The sequence below is a fragment of the Dipodomys spectabilis genome, unplaced genomic scaffold (assembly GCF_019054845.1).
Source record: "Dipodomys spectabilis isolate Male_0828 unplaced genomic scaffold, ASM1905484v1 ptg000421l, whole genome shotgun sequence".
In the NCBI taxonomy this organism is placed as follows: Eukaryota; Metazoa; Chordata; class Mammalia; order Rodentia; family Heteromyidae; genus Dipodomys; species Dipodomys spectabilis.
The window spans coordinates 1,743,582-1,754,195 of record NW_024871098.1 but is presented as its reverse complement, the minus strand read 5'-3'; the positions used below and the strand labels follow the sequence as shown (position 1 = coordinate 1,754,195).

The 10,614-nt window shown below is 34.6% G+C and overlaps 1 non-coding gene across 1 annotated transcript; it reads right to left on the bottom strand.

Moving 5' to 3' along the window:
* Window positions 1–6,964: 6,964 nt before the first annotated feature.
* LOC122097298 lies at window positions 6,965–7,076 on the bottom strand. The gene has a single exon (XR_006145523.1). It is a non-coding gene; the product is annotated as a U6 spliceosomal RNA (small nuclear RNA).
* Between the last annotated feature and the right edge of the window lie 3,538 nt (window positions 7,077–10,614).

Here is a 10,614-nt window from a genome sequence, read left to right as displayed (position 1 = left end):
AGTGCCCAGGTCCAGAGTTCAAGGACTGGAAAAAAAGTTACCACTGCTGGCATTTGTTTCCACAAAAATGAACCCTTTGACATAAGATACCAAATCATTCTATTTGCAATAGCTAGCATAGGACTTAAAGGTAGTGGGTGACAAAATGGCTTCTTTGTTGAATATTAGGAAAAGATGTAGGCAGTCCAAGAAAAGGGAGATTTTGTTGTTGTTGTTGTTCGAGGGGCTTGAAGTCTTGGCATGGGCACTGTTCCTGAGCTCTTCAACACAAGGTGGGGTACTTTATCTCTTGAGCCACAGTGTCACTTCTGGTTTTTTGGTGGTTAAATGGAGATAAGCGTCTCAAGGACTTTCTTGCCCAGGCTGTCTTTGAACCGCAGTCCTCAGATCTCAGCTTCATGATTAGCTAAGATTACAGCTGTGAGTCACTGGCACCAGGCTAAAAATGGAGGATTTTTAGAAAAGAAAATCCACCTCTTCACTTGTGTCTACACCTCATATATCACTATTAGAACACTTCACCTTCAACTCATTTCATCAGACATTTGTAAATTTTCTCTTTTCCTTCATGCAGAAATACTGCAGCCAGTATCAACTCAGCTGTGGGACTGAACAGTTGTATGGCAATTGCTAGCACCTAAATCAAGAACTGTTACATCAAAACAAATGAGACCCACTTTTGGAATAATTGTTTTCTCTTTTTATAACAAATCTTTGCTTGATTACTTCCTAATGTGACTAATGACATTTTCATTCTCTCCAGCCTTCTCCCACATGTGGTCAAATATTTAAGAATTCAAAGATTTCCATTGATAATTCATTAAGCTGACCTCTAAGAAAATGTGCATTTCTGGAATTTGGTTTTCTGCTTTGTTCTTACATGCATGTGCTTTCTATGATTTATTTGTTCTACAAGGAATTTTACTTTCTAATCTTTGTGTGATCAATTTTAGTCTCTCTGTTCAGTCTTTCTGACTCTCTGGAGTCTCATTTGAGTCTGCCTCATAAAAAATATATTATTGATCAGCTAAATGACTTTCAGCTCTGTTTTTTGCCTGACTTCATGTAGTCTGTGATAGCAGACCTGACTGGCTGTGTTTACTGGAGTTTTTGTTTGTTGGTTGGTTTTGTGTGGTTTTTTTTTTTTTGTTTGTTTGTTTTAGAGGTCTAGGATTACTATTCAAGGTAGTAGCTTCTCTGGGTCCCAATGATCCCCTGACCTAGAGTCAATGAGTTTTTCTCCTAAAGATACAAAGAAACAGCTAACTAAATTCCTGTTAATTGTCTCAAAATGAGTCAATCTGGCATCCTTGGAAAGCCATCAATAATCCTCTGTAACCACTTATAGAAATGGTCTATCAAGATGGCTTTTCAAGGTTGACTGTGAAAAATGTTCATTTCCAATTCAGCACCATGAAACAGATCACATCCCATGGAGCAGACTTTTGGAAGAAAGGTCTCCTTCCTTCCTTCTCTTATGATTCATCAAACCATAATATTCTGCAGTTGTGGCCAGCCTGGAGCACATTTTCCCAAGAATATTCTGTAGTGTAAAAGAGGACCAACTATGAAAATAAATGTGAAAATACTTGTCTACTACAGAGTGATTTATCTTGCTTTTATCTGTTGTTATTTTCATTACATCAAATACATGGATAAATTATATTGGGATTAGACAAGTGGCAAAAGATTAATGGAATAAACATTCAGTTTACTTTCATATATCCAATATAATGCACTTAACCCCTTATGGAAATTTAAATCCGACTGTAGAAACAATGTCAGAAATATAAAATAAGCCTCAATATGAATAATCTGGCACACATACACCATCATCTACTCAGAAATTCAGTCTCTCTTTAAATATTTATTTAGTACAAAATAATAAAAATTTAATTAATGAATGTGACTTTTAAGTATCATCTGAAATACTCCTCGTGTATATGATTGTATATGTTTTAGATGTCACCTAGACAGGAATTAAACATGCATGTAAAATTCAAATTTCCACAATTTAAGCTAGATTAGAGGAGAGATACCCTCCTGTATTGTGTGGTGTGAATTTTACTACAATGCTGAACCCTTCCACCTAATACCAAGAGTGAGGTGCAATAATTTATTTTTTCATGTTAAGATGAGTGCTAAGTGTAGGATACACTTTGAATTATTACATTAATTTATTAAAATTAGTTTCATTTTTTTCTTTTCTATATCTGCAGAAAGTAAAATTATATATTAAACATTCAATATGAAGTAATCAATAATAAGTAAACTATTACTAAAATGATATACTATTAAACTGTGATTTGAATTACAGTTCTAACAAATTGTGATGTAAACAACATTTAATAGAATTATGGGTAATGTTTATTAAACTTACCATCTTGTTATTGTTTTCTAATTGTGTCATTTGTTATTCTTGATCCAAGTCATCTCTTCACCTCAATTGTTTATTTTTCTATTTTATCTGTATTGGTTTGCTGATTATGCATTTTGTTTTCCCTTTTTAGTGACTGACATGAGGCTGAAAATCTGTACGCTAGTTTATTACTTCCTACATTAAAGTCAAGTTGCTGCTCTCCACAGCTGTTATACTTTTCTTTGTATAGTACAGCATTTCCCCTAGTCCCACCGACTGTATTGCTGCTCTCATATATATATTTTTTTAATTTTATTGTCAAGGTAATGTACAGAGGGGTTATAGTTACATAATTAAGGTCATGAATTAATTTACTTTCTATCTTGTTACCCCTTCACCCATTTTTCTCCCTCTTCCCTACCAACGCACCTCCCAAGATCGTTTCCAAGTTATTGTTTTGTGAGTAACACTGTTGCATAGTTTCCCCCTTTGTCCTTTGTCTCACTATTTTTTTTTCCTTCCCGTTCCCCAGTTCGGATCAACATATTTACAATACGCATGGTACCAAAATCAAATACAGTGACTACAGGGGATAAACCATAGGTGGGAAAACATAAAAAAGGAAAAAAATAAATCATGTAGTACATTAAGAACAACAACAACAAAGAACATGTCTTGGAGTTCATTTCACTTAGAATCACCTTATACGGTCATATGTACATAGCTATTGAGCTATTCTGCTCATCTACTAATATTATCCTTGATGTACACAATAATGCTCCCTATTACCCAGTAATCCTACTTCTGGGCATTTAACCAGATGGCCACAAACAAGGCCACACTAAAGCTACCAGCACAATTATGGTTATCACAGTAATATTTACCATAGCTAAGATATGGAATCAACCCTGATGCCCCTCAGTAGATGAATGGATCAAGAAAATGAGACACACAGTCACATACACACATACACACACATACTATGCTTCCATCAGAAAGAAAGATACTACCTCATTTGTAAGGAAATGAAGGTCTTGGGAAAAATCATATTAAGTGAAATAAGCCAGACTTAAAAAAACATAGTTCCCATGGTTTCCCTTATTTGTAATAATTAGTTTACATCAAGGATAATCTCATGTATTTTAATTTGACAGTTTGTTCTATGTTGAGCGTGCAACATTATTGCTATATTGTTTGTTATCATTTCTGCAAACAGGCAGGTATATTGAAAAAATTACGTTCATCTTATCCATTACTGAAAGAAGAACAACTAAAAGAGCAACCTTACTAGGAAGAACAACTCCTACTTATTTAGCTTCATTCTTATGTAAGGCCAATGTTGTCCCCTGTATTCTCATGTACATTTCAACTCTATACCTCATACTGTATATCTAGTATATTCTACATTGTGAACTAAATGCCCCAGATGTTCCACTTTGCTTTACTTAAAAAAAAATTCTGTCTTAATATTTGAGGTTGGTGTGTGTGTGTGTGTGTGTGTGTGTGTGTGTGTGTGTGTGTGTGTGTGTGTGTATGTGAGAGTGTGTGTGTGTTTACAAAGATCAGAACACAACATTTTTCTTCATTTCCAATACATTTTTCAGGTCATTGTAAGTTGTGGCTAATGGGAGCAGTCTCTTGTTATTTTAAGGATGAAACAGAAAAAGATTTGTGCTTGTACCACAGTTGCTTTAATAGTCTGCAGTTGAACACTGAACATTGACTTATATCTTGGCTGCTCTTGTGAATAATGTGAATAACAATGAACTACAGATTTATTTTCGAGTTACCTAGAGAGAAATAATCACATGATTGGTGGGTCACATGATATCTCAACTTTGGATTTCTTTAGAAACTTGCATACTACTTTCTACAACAAGAATACTAACCTGTTTTTTGACCAATAGTGTAGATAATTTCCTTTTCTCCACACTCTCACCAACATTATTACCTTTTCTTCAAAGGTAATAAAGGGCAGGTTTTTACTATCTGCATTACCCTAGACTGGCCTTAGACTTAAATCCAACCTCCTAAATGCTTGGAATTACAAGTCTTTACCACCATAACTGGTTCCATTAATTTTTTGATAAGTTATAATAGTTATGAAGTTGTATCATAGTAATTTTGAATTATATTTCTCTAATGACTTCTGCTCAAAAACCATTAAGGCAGCATAGAAGTTGTATTAAACACAACTTTGTAAATCCACAGGCAATTTTCAGGGCTTTATTGAGAACATGTCTATTCAAACCTTTTGTCCATTTTTGATCCAGTTTCTGTTAATCTCATCTTTAATCTTGCTAAATTAGATCAATTATCAATTCAAGGTAGTATAAAAGAAAAAAAATGTAGCAACTCCTAACATTTTTCAGTTTTTAATAACATGGTATTGCTTAAATCATTTTGTGTTAACAATTGACAGTATATAACTCAATATAGTTATACCTGTTACAAGGCTGTAGTGTATTTATTTTACATTGATTGTTCTTTCCAAAGCCTGTTTGTCTAATTTCCCTTGGTTTCTTTCAGTCTCAAGTAGCTCAGATTTCAAACTGAAGAATAAATGGAAGTAAGCAAACAAAAAAAAAAAATACAGTTCCCCTCATCCGATGATGCCTGTATAAGAATGTGGAAAGAGTTAATCCTTTTAAGGACCTATGATGGGACAACAAAAAAATGAATTTATTCTTCTATGTCTTCTTTATCTTTGCGATGTAACTTAAATGTTGTAAAACACAATATACTGCTCAGATAATTTTATGTTTTATCCGTTTTGCACATTTTCATATGGATTTCATCTCAGTCTACAACATTCTTTCATCATTCTGTCCCTGATATTTTTACACTATCAAGACATAAGATAACCAGTTTGATTTACAGCAAGAGAAGTTATCCACCTGGCTTCCTTGGAAGCAGAGCATGATCAATAGATATTACTTCTGGTTGCTAACTACATGTAATGGTTTCTGTACTACTTATCACATTCTATTTAGTATTTTAAAAAGAATGCTGGCTAAACTCAAAGCTCATTCCTAGAAGTTTATGTTAAGTATTTCACAAGTTTTATTCCCTTAATTCTTAAGATAACATTTGCTATAATGCTAATGTTACTACCATTTTAGTGTTGGGAAGAATTGTAATTAAAGGCAGTAAGTGCATGACCTAAAGACACACACAGTGAGGAAGGAAATGAGTCAAAGTTTCCAAAAGTCTTTCAGCAATACACAAAAGGTAGATAAAATCTCTCCATTCTATGACACTCTCAATTCAATATTCATATTGGCCATGGTGATTGTTTTCTGTCACATTTGTCTTCAACACAGATTGTGTTGGTGACATTGGGTTATCATGCTGAGAGCTGAGCTTATACATTGAGGTCCAAAGAGAGGCAAATTTCTTCTGTCCCACAATTCCAGTATCCTTTTTAAAAAGTACTAAAACTTTTAAATATCATCATCTACTTTCTTATAAGTAACCAAAAATTTAAAAAATCATAAATAATCACTCCAAAATGCTTTAAAATTGGAGATGCTAAAACATGCCCCTCTGAAGTAAATTTTCTTCTACTTTTAACGTTATTCTGAAAGTCTTTGCTGGTTTGTCAGACCTGTAATCCTAACTACTTGGGATACCTACTCAGGAGCCTGAGATCTGTGGATAACAGTTGAAACCCAATCAGGGCAAATGAAATTCATGAGATTATTTTTCAAAAATTTTAATGAACTAGCAAAGGGCCAAGAATGGAGATGTAGCTCATTTAGTAGCACACCAATCTAGAGAGAAAAGGCCTTGCAAGACTTGAAGCCCTGATTTCAAACTCTGAGCACGCCAACACACATGCAAGTGCTTAAGCACATGCGTGTGTTCACAAACATATTTATTCAAATTACCTTCATATCGGACTTTTGCATGAATTTCTTTGCTAACGAAATTATATGAGTAAAATAAAGGAAATAAACTCTTCCATCTCAGAACATTTTTATACATTTTTATTGTAAAAATATTGTACAGAGGGGTAACAATTACATGAGCAAGGTAATGAGTACATTTCCTAACAAGCATTGTTACCTCCTCCTTTATTGTTCCCCTACCATCCCTTCCCTCCCACCTCCACAAGTCCATTAACCCCCTCCATTTCCCGGCCTCAATTGTAAAGTTCACTTTACAACATAGTGTATTGTGCATCTCATTGTTACATGGGTCAACCTGTGTCCCTAGTTAAGCATTTTGGTTTTTTTTGTCCTTCCTCTCAAAAATTTAGAGGAGAGTATAAACAAGATGTAGGCACACCAACTTCAAATACAGTGAAAACAGGTGTTATAGCATGGGGGAGGAACATATAAAGAAACAAAAAAAAAAACACACTGCACGTCATAAGTATGTAAGAAAAAATAGCAAGAAAAAAAAAAACCACTTGTGTCCCTAACTTGGGGTTCATTTCCCTTAACACAATCTTATCTGGTCATATACACATAACTTTTGACCTTTTCTGCTTATCCCAGACATATATTAGTTATTGAAAATTAGAGAAACCATGGGACCTACGTTTCTTTGGACTTGGCTTACTTCACTTAATAATTTTTTTCCAGGGCTTTCCATTTCCTAACAAATTGGGCGATGGAATGCTTCAGAAATTTGCCTGTCATCCTTGCACAGGGGCCAGCTAATCTTCTCTGTATCATTCCAATGTTAGTGTATGTGATGCTGAATTGAACAAAGAACATTTTTTATATATAAATTGTAATTGATTTTCTTAAACTAGACAATACAACAAAACGTAAGTTTAAAAGAATTGTCATGAAATTTTAGAACCATGTACTTCTTACATAAGTACACATTTAAGAAAAAATCAAGATTGACATGTAACAAACAAAATAATTCCAGATATTTGTTGTTCAAGAGATGTGTAGGAGGAGGAATTCAATTATTCTATACAAGGGACCTGTCATAATGAACACTGCAGCAAGTGTTAAGGTTTGTTAAAATATTTAATGTTTTAAATATATTTAATTTTGGGAATTTGCTTATATATGCCAAAACTGGGACTGTTTGGCAGGTCATAATACTTTTCTATAAAGTATTTAAGATTTATGGTAGCACATAACTACTACTAAGTATGTACATTTCAGAGTTTATTGAAACCTTACTAATGAGAAGTTGCAAAGTCTTTGTGTAAAGGAGCAGAATAAAGAGTTGACTATGTTAACTACACAGTTTCTGATAAAACTGTAGGCCTTCCTTACTTTATATGTTAGTGAGGAACAAATGATAATATAAGCCATATACAAATTATGAGATGAACTATAAATGGTAATCTTAGTGGGTGATTTAAACACTACTCATAGCCTATAAAATTCTTGTTGAACGTCATAATCTTAGCCAGTGTTAAATGTAAAGAAATATGACAATAATAAAATCTAATTTGTAGTACACTTCAAAAACTGAAAAAATGATAATTGTTTTGTTTTTTATTTTATTAATCATTATTATTTAATTATTGGTTTTCTTTATTTGTAGCATTGTTTTTCTTGTAATATAATACAACTTTTTGTAAGTTGTCATTAGGAGGTACTTTGAGAAGGGTATTGGGATGGCCACAACATTTTTTATAGGTGCATGTGAATTTATAAAGAGGGAAATTAAGAACAAAATGTGTATTTAAAAAATGATCAAGTAGAGTCTGATTCAGGAGTGTTGATACATGTCCACACCTAAAATATTAGCCCTAGGCTGAAGCAGAGTTATTACAAAGTTGAAGACAGAAAAGTGAGAGACTTTGTTTTGTTTTGTTTTGTTTTTATTTTTATTTTGTTGGACATGGGGTTTGAACTCTGGGGCCTGGGTGCTGTCCCTCAGCTCAAGGCTAGTGATACCACTTGAGCCACAGCAGCACTTCCAACTTTTTCTGCTTATGTGATGCTGCGAAAAAAAACCCAAGGCCTCATGCATGCAAGGCAGGCACTCTACCATTGAGCTACCTTCCCAGTACCTGAGAGACTGGATTTTAAAAATCATCTAAACAACATTTGCTTTCTGCTTTGGGTTATATAATGAAATATATGAGTATCTTGTTATGTTTTTGTGCATTGTCATACTTCTAAATTTATACTAACTTCACCCACTTTATCCTTGCCAAAGTCATGAAATATCTCTGAGAGTTTGCTTCTGTGAAGATTGTTTTGTATTTATAATTTCTTCTGAGTCATTTTTATTTTTTATCAAAATCACTTTATATTTCATGTTGATGAGTATTTACCCAGAGACAGGCATATAGAGGATTTAGTTTAACAAGTGAACATTAAAATTAGAGCTCAAAAATAAAAATGAGCCTTAACACATATTTTCATAGCTTTCCCCACATTCTCCCTAAAAGAAGACAATATTAAAAATGTCTGAGGGAGGCTTTTTAGCTCCAATTTTCTTGAGCTTCCTAGGTTTAGAATTCTTAAATCACAGAGACATGCTGTAATGGGAGTAAGATTTTTTGGTACACTTTTCCCTTCAGTCTGTGTTTCTCGTTCTTCCCTTTTCTCAACTCCATTATTAGAGATTTTTCTCAGAGATGACTCCATCTCCAACTTTTCACTCTTCCTAGCTGGACAAATGAATTTGCAGATCAAGACTCTTAGACAGAAAGAATTTAAGAGCCTGAATCTAAGACACTTCTCTCATACACCATCCCTACAAAGACACAAGTACCAAAGCAGGATACATAGTTTCATTTTTTTCTAGCAAGGCCAATGCATGAAGTTGCTTGCTTTTGAGTGTGTCTGTTTGTAGCTCTTCCTGATGTTGCAGATTTACTTTATACCTAGTTCCATTATCAGCTACCAGGAATGGCATGTTTAGACCATCCAGGAGGTTGGCTCAACAGGGCGGCTGGATGTGTAGGATGCCTCATGAATGGCACAGAAGATCTGTGTTGGAAATACCGGGGGCAATTAAGGTATCCTACAAACACCATCTCAGCAAGGCAAAGTTTACTCCTGCAGAAGGCATCCTGTTGCATGTCCAAGTTGAATAAGCACACTGGCTAGGCAGCCCACCACTGGCTCCCATGAATTTGAGCTTTGGGATCATCTTTCATGATGGATCAAAATTTTGACCCCTTTCAAACTAGTCAAAAGCTTTAATAATCAACCAAATCCGAACACCTGGCCATATGAAAAATAACCAACTTTTACTCAGCTGGTGTTCTACTACTAGTGCCATGTCTCTAGCCCCTAGCACTTCTCTAAAATAGCATTAGTAAGGTTTTGACTACCTTTACAAGGGCAGTGCTTATATCAGTCAAGCACTTCAAGATTTAACTTCTACAATTCTCCCATCTGATTTTGCTTTCTTTTCTTCCAAACAATAATCATTGACTTTCCTATTCACCGGTATCCAATAAGATATTTTGATTTAAAAAAGGGTTTGATTAAGGCAGTTTTTCAGTCAGTCACTGAACAAAACCTGTTATAGAAGAGATAAAGCACCTGTGCACACATTACTAAGGAAACAATTACTAAAGAGGTAAATATTGCCACCATGACTCATTGTTAAAATGCTCATTCTGTCATCAAACTAGTAAAGGGATCTGCCACCACACACAGACACACAACCTTTTTTATAAGTGACTGGGGGATTGGTCTTGGGTTTGATCTCATGCTCTGGGCATTGTGCCAGAGCAGTTTTACTCAAGGCTACCACTTTAGCCACAACTCCAGTAGTATCTTTTTTTGCACCTTCATTGGAAATAAAAGTCTCATCTTTCCTGTCTGGGTTGGCTTCAAACAAAGATCCTCAGAATTCAGCCACCTGAGCATTTAGGATTATACTCAGCATCATCTCAGTTTTTAGGTAATTTGTTTCCAGTATTCAATCCTTGTAAGTCTTTCTGTATCATTGGCCTCCAACCACCACACAGATTACCTTTGAAGTATATTTATTCTTTTATTTTTATATATTTATTGTAAAAATACTGTACAGAAGGGTTAGTTACATGAGCAAGGTAAAGCATACATTTCCTATCAAGCATTGTTACCTCCTCCTTTATATGTCCCCTATCATCCCTTACCTCCTAGCTCCAAAACTACTCCATACACTCTCCCCGACCCCCGCCTAAATTGTAAAGTTTGTTTTTCAACAGTGTCTTGTGCATCTCATTGTTACAATGGGTCAACCTGTATTCCCCTTTAAGTTTTTTCCCCTTTTCCTCCTCAATCTAGTGAACTCTATATACAAGATGGAGGGCACCAACATCAAAAACATTG